Source organism: Lissotriton helveticus, chromosome 6 (assembly GCF_964261635.1).
Source record: "Lissotriton helveticus chromosome 6, aLisHel1.1, whole genome shotgun sequence".
NCBI lineage: Eukaryota > Metazoa > Chordata > Amphibia > Caudata > Salamandridae > Lissotriton > Lissotriton helveticus.
In genome coordinates, this window is record NC_136067.1 from 1374315656 (window position 1) to 1374337688 (window position 22033).

Consider the following 22033-nt stretch of genomic DNA (forward strand, 5'->3'; position numbering starts at 1 on the left):
CCTGCACTGGCTCCCCGTCAGCAAGAGGATCACGTTCAGACTCCTCACCCACGCACACAAGGCTCTCCACGACATGGGCCCCAAATACCTCAACAATCGCCTCACATTCTACACACCCACCCGCCAGGTCTGTTCCGCCAGCCTCGCCCTCGCCACCATCCCACGAATTTGCAGAGCCACCGCCGGAGGAAGATCCTTCTCCTACCTGGCGGCCAAGATTTAGAACTCCCTCCCCACCCACCTACGGCTGACCCAGGACCATCTCTCCTTCAGGAAACAACTCAAGACCAGGCTATTCGAGCAGTAGCGGACCCCTCCCCTCCCAGCGCCTTGAGACCCTTGCGGGTGAGTAGCGCGCTATACAAAGATGCCTGATTGATTGATTGATTGATTGACCATTTTAGTCTGTCTCGTGCACTTAAAAAATTCTCAGTCAATCACGCTAATAAGTTTGCAGTCTTTACTGCTAATCTCAAATACCTGGTAGACATTGAAGGACATAATTAATATGTTAACAATCGTACCTCCCAGTTGGACAAGGATATGTTCACCAAGGCTGGGGACACTTATCCTGATCAGTGTTGTCACTGCCTTTCTCTGATCAAATCTTCTTCCCCGCTTCCTGACCCATCTTGCCAATACTCTTCTTTCTCTTATTAAAAAAGGTATTCTTGTGTACCTGCTAGGATCACTGTCTTTCACTATATCCAACACAGTACTCAAACACAGTGGCAGTGTTACATTTAAATGCAACATTTTACAAATAATCTTGGAAGCTGCAATTTGACTACTGAGTAACGTTTTAGTGTTTTGTATCAAGTATTGGTACAACACATTGAGGTCTCCCCTGCAGGGTTGAAGCCCCTTAAGTATTGGCTGTAATTAGACCACCCAGGCTTCCCCGCTATCATGACCAGTGCTACATATTTCTCAATCATCTGTAGAGGAAGCTGTATTACACTGTCCCTCCTTTGTTTCAACCTTTCTTTTGTTGAAGACTTATCTCATGTTCCTCTTTCCAGAGACTCTATCATTGACGTTCTGTGCAGATGGGTTAGTGGCAAGGTGCCCTCAACCACAGAGGCGTAGCAAGAGTGACGAAGGCCTCTTCCCCGCTTTTAGCTGCCGTCCCAGGGCGGCAATTGCCAACTCCCTCCTCACCCCATCGCGGGGCGGCAATCGTAGGAATTTCTGGCACAACCCCTGCACCCCAACCCCAGCTCTTCAATGCGGCCACTGCGGGGCAGCAAATGCAGGGGCTTGCATGGGGGGCAAAGATCTAGCTACGCCACTGCTCAACCAGCTGCAGGGCCATTGATCTCCTAGATAAAAGAGTTATTGATGCATTGGATTGCTCATGTGCTGTTAATATTACATGCCACCCTAAGTGCTGCAACACAAATACCATTAGCAGGTAGAAGTCCCTGGATACCCTTTTGTTCACTCATTGCCCACTTCTGCCTGTAATCTCTGCACTTCACAGCTAGACTGGCACTGGAAGCAGATGGTACACTGACACTAGAAGCATGAAACATTCAAAAAATGTATTTCTTTGCAATACTTGTGCAGTATGACTTAAACACAAAGCCTGTAGGGTACACCACTCATGACAGGTAGAATGCAAAACTATGTGCGCAAAAAACTGTGTTGTGCGAAGGCAGTGCTAGGTTGTTTTGTCCGCCACTGTCTGGGCCATTCCACAACACATCAGTGCGCATCACAGTAAAATTCAAGGTCCATTAAACTAGCTGCATCTAGCCGCCAGATCACTTGGGAGTCACATCCCTGATGTTGTCAAACTCTTCATTCTATGATGGTGTTTGTGGCCTCTTCATTCTTATGCCACACAGCACTGACAGGAGCTAATAAACTGCAAGTGAAATGCAAGTGTATTAGCAATTGGTGTTTTTTCACAATTCAATTTTCATTGCTGTTATTTCTGATACCAATGTTCTTAAACTTTCCATATCATCTTGCTTTAGTCTAGACTCTATTTTCTCTGTCTTCAACTCAAAGCCCAGTATCAGTGGTAGTCAATCCATTTTATCTGGTGACCTGTAAAGTCAAGGTCCACAGTTATTTCTTTAAACATAGTCTAAAGTAATTTGCATGGATTTATTATTTATAAAGTTTTATATAGCTCAAACTTTATCCCGAGGGATATCAGAGCGCTTTACAATTTGAAGGAAAGGAAGGTAACAGTTCAGTACATTAGTCAAATGGGGAATATACACAGACAATGAATCAAATAGGGATCACATTACATGCCGTTTACAATCCTGGGGTCAGCAAAGAATGGGCTAGTCGCTGATATACATATCGAAATAGAAGGGGAGCAAATGAGACAAAGGAAGGAGAAGAAAAAAAACAATAATATTATACAAGATTAACAACAAATTCTGGAGTATGTCCAATGCAATTAGAGCAGACAGTCCCAAATCCTATTAAGGTAAGAACTTATTCACGAGGAATCTTTTTACTTCCAGTTTGAAAGCAACCTTGGAGGAGATTCTACGAATTTCAGGTGGAAGAGAGTTCCAGATTTTTGGTGAAGAGCCGGAGAAGGCTCGTTGGCATATTCTCTTATCTGAGGTTTCAGGAGGAGAGTGTTAGCACTCCTAGACGGTCTACCTCCTCCGGATAGTTCTAGCTTTTGCGCTAGATAGTTGGGGTTTTTTAAGTTGAGGGCTTTGTGAGATAGGCAGGCAATCTTTAGCTGAATTCTAGCTTCATAGGGCAGCCAGTTTAGAGATTTTAAGACAGGGGAGATGTGGGCATTTCGCTTGGTGCCCGTAACCAATCAGGCCGCCGCGTTCAATTATGCCCTTAGTGGTACAAAAGGGGGTGGTGATGGACGGAGCATGTGAACCAATCAAACACTCACACCCAGTCAAAAGATCTGGCTTTGATCCATCACCGTTCTTTAGCCCACTCTGCCACCCCAGATCAGACATGGCTATATGCAAATCAGTCTGACCCTGTGCCTCATGGGGGCCAAGGTATATTTGGGGAGGCCATCAAGTGTAGAACTGCCCTAATCAAGCCTCTGCAAAACAAGCACTTGGACCACTTGCTTGAAGTCCCCTTGAGGTAGGAAAGGTTTGAGATTCCTGAGTGTCCTCAGAAGGTGGTTAGCTCCCTTGCACACATTGCTGATATGAGTCTTCATATTCAAGTGCTTGTCCAGGGTGATTCCTAGAGATTTAACTGAGTCAATAATGCGGGGGGAGCAGTTGAAGGCGGTGAGTTGGTTCATCCAGAGGTCGATTTTAGGAGAGTGTTTCGGCGGAGGAATTCTGTTTTGGAGGTGTTTAGCAGGAGGTGGTTCTCAGTTAACCAGTTTTGAGTAGTCAGTAGGTTGGAGTTGAGTGAAGTGATGTTATCCGGGGAGGAGATTTTCAGATAGAGCTGGATGTCATCTGCATACATATGTAAGAGAATGTCTATGGATTTTAGTTCATTAGCTAATGGTTCCAGGAACAGGTTGAAGAGCATGGGAGATAAAGTGGAACCTTGGGGATCCCCCATGGTGACTGGTGATGGCTGGGAGAGAGAGTGGTTCGACTTAACTCTTTGGGATCTGTGCTGGAGGAAGGACGAGAGCCATTGCAGCACCTGACCAGAGAGGCCTATCCTATGCTCCAGAATGACTAGGAGGTTGTTGTGATTGACAGTGTCAAATGCAGAGGAAAGGTCAAGGAGGCAGGATTCATTTCGGACAAGCATTATTAAAATGTCATCCATCACGTGAGTGAGAGCCGATTCAGTGCTGTGCCCACTACGAAAGCCAGATTGGTGTTGGTCCAGGAGATGGACATTTTCAATGTGCGCACATAGTTTTGACTGGACGCATTTTTCAAGGAGTTTGGCTAGTGTGGGAATGCTGGAGATAGGGCGGAAGTTGTTAAGATCAGCGCTGTCTGCGGTAGTTTTTTTTAATATAAGTGTTACCTGTGCAGCTTTTAGGCATTCTGGGATCATGCCTTGTGACAAAGATACAGTGATAATCTTTGTCCAGCTGGGAGAGATGGCATCCTAAATTTCTTCTTCTTTGAAGATGGAGGGTGGTAACAGGTCACTGAAGTGATTAGATGGGTTGATACTCTGAAGAACCTTTTTGATGTCACTTTCATTGAGGGGGTAAAGGTGTCCCAGGATGCATTGTTCTTGATACCCTAGCTTCTCGGTTCAAGCTTGTCTAGTAAGGCCGGGGGGTGCCGACCCATTAGGTGGCAATAGAGCCCGCCTCATTTCCAGAACAATGTTAATGAGTCTAGATTTCTCTGTAAAGAAAGCAGCCAGATCATCACATGAGGGAGGGCTGACTTCAGAATCAGATCGGTTAGGTGCTTCCACTGATTGTTGTTTAACCAGTTCCAAAAGTTTCTTGGGGCAATTTGCAGCTTAGTTAAGTTGTGATCTGAAATATTCCACCTTAGTTTTCTTGATTTGTTTGTTATAAGAGCTTGTTGCTGATCTAAGGATGTTTAGCTGGTCCGCGGAAGGAGTGGATCTCCAGGAACGCTCGATATGGATGCCTTGTATGGATGCCTTTTCTGCCCTAATACCAAAAAATAATTATCGAGGTAGAGAAGCACTTGGCCTGAACCACACCTCCTTTGAATTTCCCATGAAAAAAAGCATTGAACTTTGCAAAACATCAATCGTAAATGCCACATAAAAGCCCCAGAGCATTGCGTGGCTAACAAACATCTGACCCTAAATTGTTCACGTGCAGACAGGTATCCTCCAGATGTGGCAGGAGACTTTGACTTCCTAAATTATCTTAATGTGGTGCATACCCAAATCCTGAATCTGACTCGCATTCATTCATCTATAGCTCTATTTCCAGAACTACATTTGAATGGGTTATTGGTCAGTCCATTGTCAATTAAATGCTTCACTGATTTCCACCTCAGGCCATGATAGTGTATGTTCCATTTTTGACGTTATTGATGCTATGGGCAAAGCTGATATGACCACCTCAATCACAGACAACTTCAATCAAAGACAATGTCTGTAATGGACTCTCCATTATGCCGAAATTCACTTCTTCTTCCAAGCTATACCGTATGGTCTCTTACTGATATCAAAATCTAAGCCACTTCCCTGTCCAATATCTATTGTATGGTCAAACAGAACCCCAAAAAAATCTTCAAGTCACTATGCACGCTCCAGATTGGGGTAATGGACCATACACTCCCCTCCACCTTAAACAGAGTGGAAGAAATGTTCCTAAACTCATCTTGTTCCCCCTTTATCCTACCCAACATCACCAGACTACTTTCAGGGCAAGCTATTATATGGTACTAAGGGATATCTTTCCTTGTACTTGGAACCTTCCCGCCCGCTCTTACAACTCTGCCTCATGAATGTTCGTTTAGTAAAGGCCCATCACTTGAAAGCCCAATACTGAGCCACCTTTACAAATGAGACTACAAGACCAGCAGTCCACTAACTGTATGGTGTGTCAAGAATGGCTTTTCTCAGTGGCGGCTCCTCTGCTAAGGCAGGTGAATGGCACCCTACTGTTATTTGAGTCGTGCAAAAAATAAAATTATAATAACAAGAAGTTATTATCATTTATTTATTTCTCTGTGCGGGACTGGAGCCAGGTCAGGGTGGGGCAAGGCTGAGCTCGCCAGAGCAGAGTGAGGAGGGGTTTGCGCTCCCTAAGTGGGCATGGCTGTTTGGCTAGCCCTCTTGGGTTGGCCAAACAGTCATGCGCACTTAGCTCTGGAAAGCTGGCATCTAAATCCACTAGTTAACATTCTCCTGGTAAGCGTTTGTGGGTTCCTTAGCGATGATCCAGCAACAGCTTCTTTACAGCTCTGGTCATGCATGGTCTATTACCCATGGGCAACCACCACTCGAACATTTTACTGGCCTCAGCTGTGGTCTTCCCCTCTTTAGAGCACAAATACATGCCAGGACAGTCACTATGACCCCGGTGGGTGCATTAATTGTGGAGCACTTTCTTCTGACACTTAGGGGATTTTGGGGCTCAAGCACAATATAGGTTTTCACTCGACCAGATATCCAGAGGGCTTGCAGTACCTCCACCATGGGTGCTGCTGAGAAAGCGTCACATGCACCATAATTTCTTGAGGGTAAGAAGCACAGGCGGCTGGCACGGCTCGCAAGTGTAGGGGGCTGGTGTGGGGGTTCCTCGCGGGATGTTCTTTAAAAAAAAAAGAAAAGAAAACTTACCTTGCAGCCGCCGCGGAGTCCTGCCTCTTCTCTCCTGCTGCCTGTATCCGACTCCAGGTCGGAACAGGAAACAGGCAGCCAGGCTCCCACCCCTAAGTCAATCACAACGCTCCAATGGAGCGTGATATGGCGCTCAGTCAGGGGCTATACAGGTGGGCATGTTCTCCATGCAGGCTGCATGAAGAACAGGGAAGTGCGCATAACTGTTTTAGGCCGACCAAACAGTCTTTGCGCACAGGAGTGTCTACCATTCCTCCCCTTCAGCTCCGCCCCACCCCCCTCTCGCACTGCCACAGCAGGATGAAAAAATAAAATTATAATAACATTCTGTTCTTATCATTTTATTTTTTCCTTTCTTTACTGCTCCTGGCAGCGGGGTGACGCTCCGCCTTAGCGGAGGAGCCGCCACTGATAAGAAGGGCCGAATACCATTTACTTTCTCCAAGTGCTAGTAGAAGTAGTTAACAGCCAACCACTGCCTAAGTCGGCAGCAAGGTGCTGCAACGTCTCATTCGTCTTTCTCCAAATCCCAGTGTCTCCGGAGGGAAAGGGAAGTACCCTAAACACCCTAAAATCCACCCATTGTCATTTATACACAAAAACCTACGGATAATACAAACCTGGCATCAAGCATCTTTTCAGCCTCAATGACATCACAGGTCGATTGATTGTTAGACTGCAAGCTCCACACAGACTTCTATATACTTCTGAGGTCCCAGTGGGAGAGCAATGAGAGGGAATTAACAGAAAGTAAACAAGGCTCTGCAGAGAACAGATGTAGTAAGAAGATTACTAGCAGCAACAAAGGGAAAGCCAGAGGGAAGCCACTCCCCCCGTTTGGTTACCCGTAACTGATCCCCAAGCCTACTCAGCCTTTTTATTCGGCCATTTAAATGAATAAAACTAAATATTGGCCGCCGTATGTCTTTTATGTTCATTGCTTTCTCCCTTCATGCACGTGAAGGTTTCATCTGTCAGACCACACCGACACTTCCTGGTTCGAAGTGAAGGGTCACGAGCTAAACACACGCGGTTTGCTTCACAGGGAATTTCCCGGTCATCTTTAGTTGATGCTATCATGAGCCTTCCACTCACAACAGGTCCTAATTTGATCATGTGCCGGAGGGGTACAAGAGAGGGGAGACCTTTATTAAATAATTCACAGACCGTCTTTTATAATAGCTGGTGCTACATTTTAGACTGTGCACCGAGTGCACAAAGCTGTGTGTCAATTCACCTACATGCGAGGGGTAGCAGAAGGGACATCACATGCCCATTCAGTTTCAATTTCATTTACAAACACACACACACACACACACAAATGCTTACACATACACACATATTCACACTTTAATACACTCTCTTCCGTAAACTCACACTCACCCGCAAGCTCCCACACAACATACAATTCAAAGCATTTTTTTTACTTACCTCAACTACCAGGGAATATCATACTACAGCTAATTGTAGTCGATTTTGTATTACACTAATAGTGAATACTGATACATTATTCACTATTAGTGTAATACAAAAAATGAGAGAAAACAAAGCAAGTAGAGCCCCAACCAGTGTCTATAATGAGGAGCTGCCACTGTGTTCCTGCCACTGATTTTGCCACCTCTGGCTGGGTTACAAAAGCAGTAGCAGGGGTCGCAAGGGGCAAGTTGGGGGTCGCAGCTGCGACCCCTGGTGACCACTAAATGACGCCCTTAGTTCTACCTCTAGTTCTAACTTCTGTGCAGTTGTTTTGTTGGCATCACTTTTCACTGTTCTATTAATGTGGCGAAAACATTCTCTCTTTTAATTAGGACATGCTAGTGTCCAATTTCTATATAAAAAAAGTGCTTTGGATCGAACCTCCTGCCTCCTTCTTCTAACACCCTTCACGTACTTTCTCTTTGTCTCGCATTTTGTGGTTCTTTTTCATCCCTATCTCTCTCTTTGTCGCTGTCTTCCTGTCTTTCTCTCCCCCCCTTCTCTGCCTTTCTCTCTCTCGGGATCAAAGTCTGATGGTGAAATATAAGTTCTAACTACCTCCAATGAGTGTCAGTGCCCACAGTGCCAGTTGATGTATTTTGACACTGAAGTGCTATAATCCAAACCATAAATTTGAAGGTTCTAGTTTCCACCCTTTGTCACAGTCTTTCCCTTCCTCCTTTTTTCCTCTTGCGTGTTTTTCCCTTTCTGGCTCTGGGTCATAGTCATGAGGAGAAATAAGAGCTGGGCCCCAACAAATAGCTCAACCAGATTGCAGGCAGATCACCTGAAGATCAATATCGCCCTGCTCCGATCTTACATCGCTCAGAAACGAGCCGTGAAGTCCCTGCCAATGAATATGCAAAGATGGCACCCGGGGAGCTGAGAACACGCCCATTGCCGAAAGAAGTGCATCGTGATGCCGCCAACCTCCGTTTTCTCCCGCAAACAACGCAACACAAGATGGAGGACAAGGCGGACGGTGCCGCCCAGTAACACCGGGACTGATGCCTTCTATGGAACTATGACGATGCCCCACGGGCTGAAACTAAAACTGTTTGTACTTACCACGGAACCCGAGTACCCTTGGTCACTGCCCGGTGGAGCTGTCCTATGCAGCTATAGCGGAGTCTGGCTCAGGGTCACCCCATCGGCCGTCACCTACCCAGCCGGACATCGGACATTGTTTTTCACGGTTCTCCATGGTTTTATATGTCTCTCTCTTTACTACTTTGACTGCTTTATTCCCCCTGGAGTACTTCCCCCTTCAGATCTATCTGACTCTGTGTGCTTTCCTCTTCCCTGTTTACCTTTCCCCCACTACCTTCCATGCCCCATATGACGTGTGTCTTGGATATGCTATGCGCTAATTTCTTGTATTATTGTGTAAACTCACGTTTTTCTCCCAAGAATTTACTGGTAACTGCAACTGTAACTGTAACTGATGTAACTATGTAACAATGTTCTGATGCAATGTCCTATCTCGTGTAAAGCGCTCTGATACCTCGGGGTCTAGCCAGTGCTATATAAAACTTTTCAAATAAAAAAAAAAATCTGCACCCACCGGCTCAAATTAATTATTGGCTAAGGGCTTCTGAGGAGATATAATGCTGACGTAGTGTACTGGGACTGATGGCTAAGTTATATCGTTTCGCACTCTAAATGTTAAGCACTATGTCGGCTGGCGTAAAGCTATGGAAGTACGAAACTAAGTACAACTGGAAAACGAATCACCTATCCGAGGGGAGGCCGTAGCATCACTTGTCTAGCTCCTGAGTTTAAAGAGAGTATTAGCCAAGAAGATCAGAGATTCATCACCACCACACTTGACAACACTCACCATCTCACACCACCAAACTCTCATCTTGACACACATACTTACCCTAACAAACACAATTGTTTGTACACCACCAAATAAATTACATCACACACACGTGTAAGGCAGGCCCCAGCAGCGCAGGGCGGGGCAACCCCTCAGGGGCCACACATCTATCAAAGGGCCCGCATTCTGCCCCAAAGCCAATGAACATCTGTGAAATATAGGATGCTGTAGTGGAGCCCACACATTTTACGTGACGTCACTGGCCCTGTATAAACACAGAGGTAACCTAAGCGTGGCATTGCCCAAACCGCTAGCCAGAACAGTGCGTTCTGTGGCATATTCTCTTCTTTGCACACGAAAATAAATATAGCTCTGGGGGTTTCGTGTGCACTGTTAAAATCTGGAGTGACTTGAGTACGGTGTATTTAGTTTTCAGCAGTGATAACGCAGCCTTTCATTCTTCTTAGGTGGGCGAAATAAGGAGTCGCTCACTCCCAACAGTAACAGTTATACATAAAAACATATGTAAGAAAATATTTTAAGCACGGCCAGGGTTATATTGAAGAGGGTCCCTGTTCCCTACAGACCTCACCTCCCCACCCTTCACCATCTCCAGAAAGGAAGAGGGGGTTTAACAGGAGAACACCCAGAGGCTCGATGAACCACTTAGCAGCGGTACTCGTTTCTGGTCACCTGTCATCAGCACAGACGACTAACTAATCCTCTTCAGAAGTTGAGTCTATATGAAGATGGGTGATCTTTAAAAAGACCATATCTACCTCCGCCTCCAGAAATTCACTTTTTCAGAAAGTGAATCAGTGCTAGTTTCTGCTCTCCTTCAGCAACCTTCTCACCCTTAGTCCTCCGATCTAAAGACCTCCCCAACAAACCACTGCCTTCGCAGACGCCCTTCGGGACTCCATAGTTAATATCATTATAGATCAAAAGAACATGCCCCCAGGAGACCTCAACATCTGGTTCGACAAACCAGCTCTACAGACCCCCCATCTTCTCTTCTAGATTGAAGCACTCGTCTTTTACAAATTGGTGACTGGCTCCACCCATTTGATGGACTACGCATTTAACGCTATATTTCCTTCACTAACCTTAATCTCAGTCTTTTCTGATTTGCAGTGATTATATTTTGTTTAGAATCCCATGTCAAGAACATCCTCAGCCCACATGTTGAATACAGCCTCGGCTAACGTGTTTCGTGGCACGAACAGCTGCTTCTTCAGGGCTCGTCTTTTGGAGTTAATCTTTCCCTATTGACATATTAACTGTATGGGCAGCTAAGTGAAACCTGTGTTATATTTTCCCAGATTGCCAATATATCTCATGGATTCCCACAATGCAAGAATGACTCATATCCCCTCTACATCGCAATCTTATACAGTGTGTCATGCGAACTAATCCAATTGTCTGATCATCATGTATAGTTGTTACAGGGAAAAACGTCCACATCAGGAGCCAAAGCCTCAATAAAACTATCCGCAGTCATAGCCTCTCATATATATGCTCATATGTAAACAATGTCTGTTAATTGAAGTATAAAGAGCTACTTAGGAATTCAAACTGATTAATTCACAAGGCTGTCTTTGCCCTGATATCAAGCTTCACTGAATAAAACATTCTAGTCTTGGACAAACAAAATTGATTCATACTGGGAAAAAGCACAGATTTGGCATGAATCTCGATGAGCCGCAACCTTAAGAACTCTGTCGACAGCAGAGGGATTACTGTTCAGCTGCTTCTTGACTTACTGTCAGCTTTTGGCACAGCGACCAACCACAACTAGCTCACAGACTCTACGACTTTGGGATACAGGGTACAGTTTCCAATGGATGAAATCCTTTCTGAAGGACAGGCCTTAGATTGTCTTACTAGCACCTCTTAATTCTGCACTGTATATGAGCCCAGTAGGTGCCGCCAGGCCCGACTCTTCAACATTTACCTAGCCCCGCTTCCTGAACCTACTATAACTATGCTAATGTTTTTCAGATCATCCTAAAACTCAAACATCCCTCACGAGTCAAAACTTCACATTGGAGGGGGCGTGGCCAAGGCGGCGAGCATGGCGGACGCAGCTTGAACGAGCTCCGTCCCGCCGGCATAATATCCTGTTCAATATCCTACGTTGCCCCGACCCAGGAACACCCAGACTAGGTGGCTGCTCACGGACAGCGGAGGGGAAGCCCCGATAGAGAGCTGGGCGCCCTCGCTGCCTTTCTTCTGCCGTCCTGAGCCCTGACCGCGGTGCGGCCTGCGCCATACGCTGAAGCCGGGAGCTGGCGTGGCGAGCAGTCCGCCCGGAAGTGCGGCGGCGCCGGGGGCGCCGGCGTGAGGTGGGCCGATCCTGATCTCGGCCACAGCTGCACAGGCACCGGAGGTCCCGGTCGAGAGTCGGCGCCCGGAGGAGGAGCAGCAGCGGGGCCTCGGTGACGGGGATTGTGGGGTAAGAGGCCGTAACTTGGCAGGCGGCCCTGAGGGGGAGGGGACGCTCCTGTGGTGGTGAGCTGTCCCCGATTAGCGGTTGGGTCGGACCGTGGGGGTCCAGAGGCCTCGGAGCCTCGGGGGGCTGCTGACTTCCCGTTTCTCCCCCCTCCCCCCCCTCGATATCTTGCGCCTGCCTCCTCTGGGTGCTGCAGCGAGTAACGTGTTGGCTGGTGGCTGAGTCCGTGCACCACGGAATTAATTGAGCGGGACACATACGAGGAGACACCCCCTCGAGATTGGGCGCCGCTTGGCTGGCAGCGGGGCCCCGAAAGTGACTTGGAGATTACACTGGGGCGAAAGGAGGGAGGCCCGAGCTGCCTCCAGTGGGCCCTGAAGGAGGGGGAGTGGACCCCTGCTGAGACGTCGCCATTGCCACGACGACTTATAACTCCTGACTTAAGGTGGGGTGTGTGGGGACAAGGTGCTGGTGGCAATTCGGTGGGACTTCAATTGGATGAGAGCGAGGGCGCCGACACCCCCCAGAACATCGTGTGTGCTTCCCCCCAGACTTCGAGAGAGCGGCAGAGGTTGGATTGGGGTTCCCGTGTTTCCCACGGCCTGCCATTGTGCCCTACGAGCAACATGACAAGAGGCGGAAACAGCGGCGGAAACACGAAGCAGGGCCCGATGGACAAATTCGCGGGGCCGAGTGGGGGTGCAGGGGCACCCGGCGGTCAACAAAGCTCGGGGCCGGAAAACGCGGCGCTGGTGGCAGCGATTACGTAATCAAGGGACATGCTGGATGCCAAAATTGGGGCGGTCGGGGCTGATGTGACCTTGCTCCGACAAGATTTACGCAACGCGGTCGCCCGCATCACCGAAACAGAAACCAGAATCACGGAGGTGGAAGATGATGTGGTGATCCTCAAGAAGAAGATGGCCGCCATGGAGGGGATCCAAAAGGGTCTAGCGCTCCGGGTTGAGGATGCGGAAGGACGGGCCAGGAGGAACAACCTGCGGTTTGTGGGATTTCCGGAGGACAGTGAGAAAGGTAACATGGAGGCCTTCCTGACCCAGTGGCTGGAGGGGTGGCTTCCCCCGGAGTCCCTCTCCCGCTGCTTTGTCGTGGAGCGGGCACATCGTGCACTTCTTCCAAAGCCACCAGTGGGGGCTCGCCCCCGATCAGTGATTGCCAAACTGCTCAATTACCATGATCGGGACACTATTTTACGAGAAGCCCGCGCCAAAGACCCTCTAATGTACGAGAATCACATGATTCTGATATTTCTGGACTATGCTAAACTAGTACAGCAGCAGCGACAGTCCTTTACTGCAGCGAAAGCGCGACTGCGAGACCTCAAGATTCAGTATGCCCTGCTTTATCCGGCCGGCCTACGGGTGGTGTTCCAGTCCCGTACCCAGTTCTTTAATTCTCCAGAAAAGGTTTTTGCATGGACAGATGAAACGGTGCTCGTTAAAGTACACACCCCTCCGAGACGTGATTCTGATTCATCATCCTCGGCGGGACACCCGAAGACGCCACGACGATCACGTAGTAGGAGCAACTGGAGATCGCGCTCACAGAAGCGCCCACCTCCTCGGGAGGAAGCGGCGGAGGATGCGGAGGTGACGGACTCTCAAACCCTGAAGCTGTGAGGCCTTCTGTTAATATGAGTCCGACTGACGCTGGGGCCCCCGGTGGCCGAGGGGGGATCATGGTAGCGTAAGGAACGATAATGCTTATTGCAGGCATGCCACCTGAACTTTTGCTTCACACGTACGTGTATGTAGGTGGGACATGGGTCGGGAGACGCACGAGAGAGGGCGGGTCTACTCCCGAAGTTCGATTTGTGAGTTGGGTAAGGGGTTGCTTCAGACCAGGTGGGTAGTTGGGTGGCATCCATTGGCGTAGTGGGTCTCTGACCTCCCGTTGGAGGGCTGAGATCGCCTGCACCGCGACAGGTACTTCAATGTTGCTGAGGTATGGGGTGGGGGGCTGGAGGGGAAGTTGTGGGCACAGTTTGGGGCAGGGGTGGAAGTGGAGGGAGGTTAGGGGGGACCGGGGTGGTGGTGGGGGGATCTGGGGGGGAGTAGGGGGGGGTTGGGGTAGTTAGCATTAGCACAGTGTGTACGAAAGCATGGTCGGTCTTATGTGTCTGTGTGTGACCTCCGACGCCCAGCACCCTGAAACTTTGGCCTGTGGATGGCGGCTGATGTACTTGAAACGGGCCTCCCGCTGGCCTCGCTGCGAGTTCTGAGCTGGAATGTGAGGGGGATGCTCGACAAAGTTAAAAGAGGTGCAGTCTTGCGGCTAGGGAAAAGGGAAAAGGCTGATGTGCTGCTCTTACAGGAGACACACCTCCTGGGAACCAAAACCCTTAGCTTACGAAGATATGGCTATGATCAGGTATTTCACGCTGGCTTTGCGAGAGGGTCCCGGGGGGTTGCAGTTCTGATACACCGTAGGGTGTCCTGCGCGCATGAAACGCAATGGATAGATGCCCATGGCAGATTTGCATTCGTTAAGGGGATGGTGGGGGATGAGCCCATGGTGTTTGGCAGTGTGTATGCTCCACCCCCGCTGCAGGAGGCCCTTATAGAACGGTTGTTTGATATTTGGGTTGAAGTCCCGAGTGTGTTGACGGTAGTGGGCGGTGACTGGAATGACGTGATGAATGGGAGGTTGGATCGATGTAAGCCCGGAGGGGGCCTGGTTGCGGACACTCCTACTAAATTGAGCAGCTTGGTGCAGGGGATGGGTTGGATAGACGCATGGTGATACCAACATACATATAGCCGCGAATTCACTTATGTCCCTGCAGTCCATAAATCCTTCTCTAGACTCGATTACCTGTTTATTCCTCAACCCTGGATTGGGAGGGTGGACTCTACTTCCATACTTCCGCGGGGCCTGTCGGATCATTCCCCGATAACAATGGACTTACTCTTAGATAGGAAGCGGCAGCCATTTTGATGGCACCTTTCCACGTGGCACTTGCAGCAAGACGACTACCAGTCGCATATGAGAGAGGCAATAGCCCACTACTGGGACGACAACGATAGGCCGGACACCGATGCCATGACCTTGTGGGAGGCCCTGAAACCAGTGCTCCGTGGCGTGGACATCGCTTGGTGTGCAGCGAACCGTAGGACCCGTAAGTGGGCCATTGAGGAGGCAGCGAACCAGGTCCGCAGCCTGGAGGCAGAGTGTGCCTCGGGGGGGAGTGATGATGCGATAGGGCAATTGCTCTGCCTTCAGCGGTCGTACACTTCCTTATTACTAGATGAGGCCCGTCAGCTATGGCTGGCTAAGCAGAGTAGGATATATCAATGGGGTGACAAATCCAGCACGATGTTGTATAGGCTCTGCCAAGGCGCTTTCCGGGCTCAGTCCCTGCCGGGATGAGGCGGGAGACCCTGTGACTGCCCCTGAGGTCCTGGCCGCTACCTTTGCGCATTACTATGCGGCTCAGTACACCCCCCGGGAAACTCTCCCGGCGGAGAAGGTTGATAAATTCCTTGCAGACCTTCCACCCCGGACACTTTCGGATGAAGGTCGTGCTCGGCTTGAACTCCCACTGTCGGCGGAGGAGTTGGGAGCGGCGCTGGGGGAACTTAATACTGGTAAGGCCCCTGGGCCCAACGGCTTCCCATGCGAATTTATGAAAACATTTCATCTCCAGCTGGGGATGCGCTACAGGAAGGCGCTGGAGGCAGCCAGGGACTGTGGGCGCCTACCGGCGGACTGGCGACATGCGGAGGTTGTGGTTTTCTGTAAACCTGGGAGGCCCCCGGAACGCCCTGAATCGTACCGACCGATCTCGCTGCTTAATGTCGAGGCGAAAATCCTGGCGAAGGCCTTGGCTAATCGCCTCCTCCCCTATATCACGGACTTGGTCCACCCGGATCAGGCCGGGTTTATGCCCCACAGGGCGATGAGACGCAACATCAGACGAGCGCAGTTAGTGGTGGAGGCAGCGCGGGCGGCGGGAATCCCGGCGGCGCTTCTACTGGCCAATATCGATAGAGCTTTCGATTCTCTGAGCTGGACATATCTCCGAGCGCTCCTACTTTGCCTCAATTTGGGTCCGCATTTCCTGTCGTATGTACAGCTACTATATACAGACCTGACGGCAGCTGTGACAGTGGCCGGGGCAGTCTCCAGCCCCTTCCCTATAGACCGAGGCACCCGGCAGGGTTGTCCTCTATCACCGTATTTATTTGCCCTGGCCATGGAGCCGCTGGCGGCATGGGTGCAGATGGACGCACAGCTGCGCGGCGTTGAGTGGTAGGCGGGGCCGTCTGACAGAATCGCGCTCTATGCCGATGATGTTCTTTTCTTCCTTACAGACCTGAATAGATCAGGGCCCAGGGTGCTGGAAATAATGCGAATATTTGGCGAAGTGTCTGGTCTCAATTTGAATGTGCAGAAATCAAAGCCATGGGTGCTGGGGAGGCGTGGTGGCCTGGGTTCCTGGGCATCGGCCCTACAGGAGGTAGCGGGTGGCATTAAGTACCTGGGCGTTTTTCTGACGGATGTGCCCGGAGACTCCTGGTCACGCAATGTACTACCTGTGTGGGACAAAATACGGTCTGATATGAAAATATGGTCTAGGATGCCTTTGAATATTTATGGCCTCTCGGCCATATTCAAGATGGTAGCTCTTCCCCGTATTCTATATCAATTACAAAACCATCCGTATCCTATATCGCCGCAGTGGTTTCGGCAGGTAAACTCGGTGCTAAGTCAGTTCTTGTGGGCCGGGGGGGCGGCAAGGGTAGCGCTCCGCACCTGCTTCCTCTCTACTTATTGTGGGGGGCTGGCCACATCCGACGTCCTGTCTTACTACCAAGCATAACATCTTTTGGTCCTCAACGAGTGGTGGTATGGCGACCGGGGTGACCCGGCCTATGCCCTGGAGAGATACCTGATGGATCCAAACACGCTGCATACTATCTTGTACTCGGCGGCCATCAGAAAGAGGCTCCCGATGGTCACCCAGGTGGTTTTTCAGGTGTGGCGTGGCACTCTCCGTCGCATGGGATGGTGTAACACGCTGACAAGGGAAACCCCACTATGGCACAATGGGAGGCTTCCGGCACTGGCGTCCCTGCGGGGATTCAGTGGCTGGGATGCGATTGGCATTTCGGCGCTGGGCCACGTCATGAATGGCACAACCCTTAAGTCCTTTCAGGCTCTACGAGACGAATATGATATGCCCCATACTCAATTCTTCAGATACCTGCAGCTCCAACACGCCCTGTCCCCCACATTGGTTGGCTTGGACTCTTTGCCGGAGTTCAGCCCCCTGGAAGCAAAGGTATTCATGGGGGACTTGGAAACTAAGAAAATATCTAATATATATCAAACACTTGTTACACACTGCTCCTCTTCCCTTGATAAATTGCGGTCTGTGTGGGAGGGAGATGTAGGAGGCCTGGAAGAGGAGGATTGGAGAGAAGCCCTGGAGGCCCGAGGGGGGCAGCAGTTGCGGTGCGCTTGCGCTTCATTCAATTTAAGTACCTGCATAGGGCATACTATACTAGGGATCGCCTGTGGCGGGCGGGTCTGATAGCCTCCCCTGACTGCCTGGGGTGTGGATGTGCAGTTGGCTCCTTTATACATACGGTGTGGGCGTGTGTTGGGGTTGCAGAGATTCTGGACCGGTGTGTGGGATTGTCTGACAGAGGTGTTGGGCTAGGACCTCCCCCGCTCGCCGAAGCTGGGCCTTCTCCATGTTATGGAACAAGTGGGAGGAAATATATATAAACGTCATCTGCTTCTGCTGGGCCTTACGGTGAGAAAAAGAGACATTGCTCGGGCTTGGAAGGATCCTAGGGCCCCGTTGGTGGAGGTGTGGAAGAGGGGCATGGACTTTAACATGGGCTTGGAACGCCCGGTATTTGAGGCCAGGGGCTGCCCCAGAAAACATTTTCAAATCTGGAAAAGATGGGCGGACTACAGAGGTCTGTTGCTGGACCCTCCGGCGCAGCGAGACGCCGATGCAGAACGTCTACTAGTTGATTCTGGGTGAAATGATACACACGTAGATACTGAGTTCACTATGCTCTTTCTCATGGACCATGTAGACACTGTGCGGGGTGGGGGGTGGGTACCGGGCGGGGAGTTCTAAGGGTGGGAGCTTTGGGGCGGGGGGATCGGGGTTAGGCAATAATATCGGAATGTTGGTTGAATAACTGGTTCGCGAAGATACTTATATGCACACTACCTTTCTGACTTCTAGGAAGCAGTACCTCATTGTATTCTGTCAACGGCAAAACTCCAATAAAATTTGTTCTGAAAAAAAAAAAAACTTCACATTGGAGCAGTAGACAAATTTAGTTGACAAGAAGTCAATAAGCAGGTGGGAGGAGTACTGTCCACCAACGAAGAAACAGGCGCAACAGCAAGAGGCATAGAAACACTAAAAAGCCTGGCATCAACACCAGGAGGCCCTGCTGCAGCACAAGGCGTCCTGCCGGAGTGCCAGGAGACTCAGAAACGGAACAATAGCAATCACAACCTTATTATGCGAATGCTTACTGCCAGATGCAATTTGAGGTTTGATTATCAAAAGGGGCTACTCAATAAGATAATTCATTTAGTACATCAGCCCCTACCTCTTCCTTGTGAAGAAATCTCCACATCACTCAAGAACCATCATTCCCAGCCAACCAAAAATCACATTATCCTTTGTTGCAACAGGACAAACATACCAGCAGCCCCAGCACCAGTTCATTCAGAAGGTGCGATACTGGTAGACTTTTTAACTGTTGTTAATCACCAGCAACGTTGGTTAAGCAGCACCTCTCAGACTAAAAAACTTGTACAGCCACTCAAGGTCAGCCACGACAGTCTGCGTCAGCAGCAACAGTATACGTTGACATCTAACGCAAAGCTGAAATGACAACGTCTCTCTGTGCCACATCAGCGAACGTCCGACCTGCTCCTCAAGTCGACAATGACCTCCTTGCGGGGAACATCCTTTACGACGCGGATGTTACCCCGCAGTACCTTTACAACGCGTATTTTAGAACGCAAGTCGTAACTACGACTTGCGCTGGAGGGCGCTAAAGGACAAGGAATAGTAGATTTACTATTCCAACACCTTCCCTACTGTATGTAGGCTGGTGTTGGAATAGCAAATTAAACTATTACTAAGTCCGCAACCCTACAGCGCAAGTCGTGGTAACAACTTGCGTTGTAAAATACGCGTTGTAACGGTACGCGTGGTAATACCACGCGTCGTAACAACGTACATCCCCTCCTTGCGGCACCCATCAACACGAACCTTCACCTCCAGCTCTTCCAATGGACTTGGACTCAAGAAGGTAAGCTGTTCAGTGCGATGAACCAGTTCTTTGTATCCCACATGTGCTCCATCAAGGTTGGCCTGAACTTGTGGCTTTACCCACGTTCAACATGACCAGATACTCGGGACTGGCACTTTGTTATTTTTGGGCGCTATTTTCACCATTTGTCTGGTGTTGTGTTTTCACTTTATTACTGTTTGAGTGCTGCATAAAAACATACTGTTTGAGTGCTGCATAAACATTGCCTATAAGTTGAACCTGACTACTTTTGTGACAAAGAGGGTTAACCACAGGTTTATTTAGTGAATGTTGTGGTTCACCCTGACAAGGGTTGTGTTTATTACTTGAGTGGGGCACTCAACCATCTAAAACAATAAACCAATTTCTTACAAGCTCCATCTCAAATTCCTCTGTGTTCAAGCCACTGTTATTGGATTCTTTATTTTTATTAAAACCATGTAGTTCTTCCCACAAGTAATAATGGTAATGATTTTGTTTTCCTATCCAGATGAAAATGATCAAAACATTTGGTTTGTCTTAAATGCTTAATGGAAAATCCATTCCTGCACCTCCCTATCCACAGTACAATACTTGTCAACTTCACAGAACATCTGTTCAGATGGCAGCATCCAGCCAGGATTTGTGTTGATGGTTCGGTAGTCACCATAATCCCATGATGGGCCTGTAGACTAACTCTCCACAACCGTGTAATGGAAACCTTGTGCACTCTATACTTCAGTCCCCTATCCTTCACCCAAAATAGTCAGTGCTGCAACACAAGACAAGCTAAAAGTTCCACCTTGATCACTCACATTTGACACCAAAATGCATACCACATAGGATCACAACAAAGACAACACTTTTTCAACCCAAGCACTGGTGCAAGGAAAACAGATTGGTAATGGGGAAGATGTGCAGATTTAGGCTGCAGTAAAACTGCATCCAGTTCTTTTTCTCCATAGCAACCTGTCTAGTGCACAATCATGTTGCAAATGCTCCTCAGAGAAAATCGCAACATGCGTTTAAGGATTTACCTTGGAGTGATGTTACAGCAAGCATACGTTTTATTCTTTTGGAGCTTGTTAAGTCAGTCAACAGCCACCTCATCAATTAGCCACATTCATCCATGTAGGAACAGTTGGGCCCTTATTAGGAGTGGCCCGTAAATACAGACATACTCAGAACTGGAGTTACCAGCCTCATCAGAATTACAAGTTTTAGTTTTTCTCTTGAAGAGAAATCTCAATGTGAACTAATAATAATACATTTTAATATTAATAATCCATATTTTTAACCGCATGCGTGCGGGCGGAATTCCGCCCGTACGCTGGGTTTTTAAAAAGCGCACTTTACGTGACGAGCTGGGCTCGTCATGAGCGTGCGAGGAGGCTACGCCATGACGAGCCCAGCTCGTCATGAGCGTCGAAGGGGTTAAAGTGGGAACATATCACCCCTTAAGGTTTCAAGGCACATGGGGCCTTTGGGTAAATAAAAAAGTGAGCTATTGCCCAAAGTCACATGATGCTGAGCTGTGCCAGCGATTGAACCGCGAGCCCTACGCTCCAGTGTCAGCCTCTCTGGCCACTGCGCCACACTTCCAGATGGAAACCCCGATTCCCAGGATATTCCCCTAAAAATGTGTTATGTCTGTTATTGGCACTGGTAACTGTAATTCGGTGATGAGGAAATAGGTAATTTTTTTTAGTGGCACTCATATTCGAGGCCTCATTGTGTTGCACATCACCTGTCTGGCCCTCAATTTTATATGGAACTCTCACATCACCAGCAGCGCCTGTGGACAAGTCAACTGGGACCAGACTGCTTATAGTGCCATGATGAATCCCAGTATTAACGCAGGAGGACGCAGCAGCAAATCTCGTGTTTGACGTTCAGGTACAAGTGCACTGTGCCAATCCATCACCATCCAAACTCACCAAGCCGTAAGCACTACAGACTCAAAATATTTATCAGCAGAGGCGTAGCTTGGTCAGTAAGATTAGGGGGGTGAGCTCCTGGCATATAATGTTAAAATATTTTATACACAAGCAGGGCGCATGAGTGGGGCTTAAGAGGCAGGGGAAAGGGAGAGGAATGCAGATTGGCATGAGTACTACTAGAGAGAAACACAATATTTTGCATAATAATCAATGCTTTTTAGGACTATCAAAATAGAGATGAGAGAGAAAGAGTGTGTGTGTTGTTTTTGTCAATGTGTGCATGCAGGAATCCCTAGTGAAAGCCGACAGGCACCTCACCATACCCGACTGAAAGCACCTGTACCCAACTATTCATCAGAAAATACATTTAGTAGGGGGGTGTAACACCCTAAACACCCCCCAAAGCTATGCCCATGTTTATCAGCCTGTATCCAGACAGATTGACGGCACTCCAGCTGTCCTGCCAAAGATCCCTCGAAGTAGACTCTCGCCAGCTCCCAAAACACGGTCTGTCTCCCTCATAGGAAAGGAATCATATGGTCAAATGTGTAGCACCAATGCAAGGGCTCAAATGCAAACAAGCAAATAGTCCCCCTCAGCCCCTCCAGTCTATGGTTGAGTACAGCCAGCCCCCTACCTCTGGTCTGGGAAAACTATAAATAAAATATAAATAAATAAAGTGAGAATTTGGGGAGGTCGGGTTGTGTCTGGTTGAAAAGTGGAGGAGAGGGGACAAGTGGAGATTTGCCTGAGATATTAGGTTTCTTTACATTTCTGTGGATCCTGCACAAGTTGTAGGCATTTTTATTGGAAATCTTTAGTCTTCACTGTTTGTTTG

General features: G+C 48.8%; 1 protein-coding gene across 2 annotated transcripts in view; it reads right to left on the bottom strand.

Moving 5' to 3' along the window:
* The window catches only part of TAGAP (T cell activation RhoGTPase activating protein), a 493639-nt gene that overhangs the window by 187187 nt on the left and 284419 nt on the right, over window positions 1-22033 (bottom strand). The gene's annotated exons all lie outside the window — the stretch shown is intronic.